Source organism: Limulus polyphemus, unplaced genomic scaffold (assembly GCF_000517525.1).
Source record: "Limulus polyphemus unplaced genomic scaffold, Limulus_polyphemus-2.1.2 Scaffold95, whole genome shotgun sequence".
Classification (NCBI taxonomy): Eukaryota; Metazoa; Arthropoda; class Merostomata; order Xiphosura; family Limulidae; genus Limulus; species Limulus polyphemus.
Window position 1 is genome coordinate 1179700 of NW_013665705.1, and position 2939 is coordinate 1182638.

Sequence of the window (2939 nt, forward strand, 5' to 3'; positions counted from 1 at the left end):
AGGCGGGGCACAGCATCTAAGCCATGCATACACAAGCACTCGGGACAAGTCCTCTGGGCGAGTCCAGCGACATCAGCGCGACAGCTTCCTTCAGATATATATTTTGTATTTAGAGGTATAATAAATACTAACATGTTTAATAATATTATTACTCGTAATTTGCTGATACACATACACACATAAGGTATGTCACATATTCCTCCACAGTTACTGTGTTGGCATATTTCTGGTCCATCAATTAAATCAAAATGAACTAAAAATTACATTACACAATATTTTCTCAAAGTTACATCACTTTTACTCAGATTCACACACACTCATGATGAAATCAAGTTGATTTATATAATGGTTATGAACAAAAATACAGAAGTTGAAATACAGATTTTCAATAAAAAAATTGTTGATTTTATTTTCACATTTGATAGTTTTACATACTCAAAAAAATTTATTTTTATGATTAAACAAAAATCACTTTATTCCTTCCAGGTGAATACCTGGTAGAGCACAGTGTATGAATGATATATGAATATTATTTTTTGCATTTATATTTTCACAGTTAAAAAAGATAATTATTATTTTTTAATTTTCATGTAATTTCATTTTTCCCATTGCACCTACAATGAGTTTGGGTGTGAAATGACTATAAATGTAATATTACAAAAAGGTATACATTCAATTTCCTTTTATACTAATAGTAACAAGTGTAGATTTTAGAAATAGATTAGCTGAAAAATATACACGCTATATCAAAATTTTGATTAATGGATACGGTTCAAATAAGAATTTTAACCAATTTCAATAAATAAAATCAAAGGAGAATCAGAGATTATTTTTATAAAGAGCTTGGAATGTGAAAACACATGCATCAATTGTCTTCGTAAAGAAGTTGGTAATACATATTCATTTTAAACAACATTATTATGGTTGATATAGGTAAGAACACGAGTTAAACTAATTTTATAAAGTTTATGTTATTAGACTTCACATCAGTAAATGCAGTTCAGAACCAAAAAGGAAAATTGACATCATTTTTTAAAGGCTATAAAACAAGAATATGAACCCACACAGGGTAAAGATGTGACCTTTATTTCTGATTCAGTGTCTTTTATCATATGTTGCTAGGATATTCATTTCGAAATTCTTATTTTTGCTGTGTCTGAAAAAATGTAATCTCAACTAAGATGGAAGATGTTTCTTCTGTCGATATGCACAGCATTCAGTATTATCAATGAATTAAACACAAACATTTCAAACAGGACTTAAAGAAGTTTACTCCATAATTAAAGTAAAATAAATTTCATCTTTTATTCTCAAAGAAATGAAATTGAACACAGTTGCAGGTATTTAAGATGAACTTTGTTAAATATGGTATATTTTCTTTATTAGTATTAATACACTCGTTGGGCAAAATACGATTTGACATGCATTAAAAACTAGTTGTTTTTTTAACAAATTAAGATAGAGTACATAATACACCACATAAGGTTAAGTTTTCTTCAAATATATGATTATGTTACCATCACATTGCGAAATTACCAACCTAATTTTAATGGAAATGACTAGTGAGTACTACTAACGTGAGGTACTCAAATACCGAGATAGCGAATTCTAATTTTATAGTTCTGGTTTCGTTTACCATTCATTTATTAATCCTTCTAAATCTAAGTTCTATCGTGTACAGCTTATATGGTTTTGTTTTAGTCCATTACATTCTGTCGTACATTAATTTTTTTATTTGTGATATTTCTTTGTCGAATCTATAATATAGAAATACTAGTATTAGTAGTATTACTATCATTATTACTAAACGCCTCAAATATTACTGCTATTAGGCGATTGACGAGATTGATATTTTTCATTTCGAAATTTAAAATCTTAACATATTTTTGCAGCACCTAAACAGTACTGAATACTCTGTAGATCTAGCCTAATTTTATGCTCTGGGCTGCTTTTAGTTTTAGAACTTGTTACCACTTACCTAATCCAGAGTCTAAACTCTAAAACTGCAGATAATTGAAATTATTTCGATTCAAATATCAGTTCAGATCAAGACGCTCTAAGTTTAAGAAAAAGTGACACCGCATACAAGCTAAAAATGATACCTGTGCCATCCAATCATACTAGACTTTTTTTATGGTAACACTTTATGAATTTGTATATTTTAAGTTGATATAAATGAATATAGTTACAAATTTTCAATAAACTATTTTAATAGATTCACAGAGTAACCGTCTTCCGTCTATCAGAAGTGTCTCATTTTCTGAATGTTAACGCGTTCCAATCAAAGATTAAAATAACTTATTTCTAATAGCAAACAATACAACCACAGGAGCGACGTTATTGAATTCACACATTCCCTCTTCAGCAAATTCCTACAGTAAATACAAAATCATAATCACTAATGATATCCTGAATGTTGAATAGAAGCTTATAAGCTAGGATAAACATTTGTAAAGACAATATTTGAGATTCAAAGAGGAAAAAGGATTGTAAAAATCGGTGAGTAAACTTGGAATATTGGATATACTCCCACACTAAATGTATCTAGAATTAACTTTAGTAAACAGAAGTTGAATTACTATTTAACTTTTAAGCTCTGGAGATTTTGTTTATTAACTAGACTTACTTCAATCTGATGTTCCAAATCTGTGCGGCCCTTAGCAAAAGTCGGTTAATGAGATTTTGAGAAAATGAAATTTATATTTAGATAAACAATTATTTATAGTTTATTGTAACTTGTGTTAGCTAGTAGAAGATCTAAAGTACATTTTTGGAGTTAATGCACCTCTCATACACACAGGTAAAACTTTTAATTTTAAATGAAAATTTCTCTTGTTTTAAAATAGGCTTGTTGTAATAACAAATTGTGGTAGAACTTTTGAAGTACGAGGATTTAAATTTAATCCCTCTTTCCCAGTCTCCATGGTTTGAGATTTTTT

General features: G+C 28.9%; 1 protein-coding gene across 5 annotated transcripts in view; it reads right to left on the reverse strand.

The window, feature by feature from the left end:
* Nucleotides 1-2691, reverse strand: part of LOC106469290 (B-cell receptor-associated protein 31-like) — a 29137-nt gene extending 26446 nt beyond the window's left edge. The window contains exon 1 of one of the 5 annotated variants that reach the window (XM_013929793.2): nt 2627-2691. The gene's annotated coding sequence lies outside the window, so the exon portion shown is untranslated. Of the gene's footprint in view, nt 1-1978; nt 2336-2626 lie in introns of those variants that run through there. The other 4 variants (XM_022398571.1, XM_022398563.1, XM_022398561.1 and 1 more) reach the window with 4 other exon arrangements.
* Between the last annotated feature and the right edge of the window lie 248 nt (nt 2692-2939).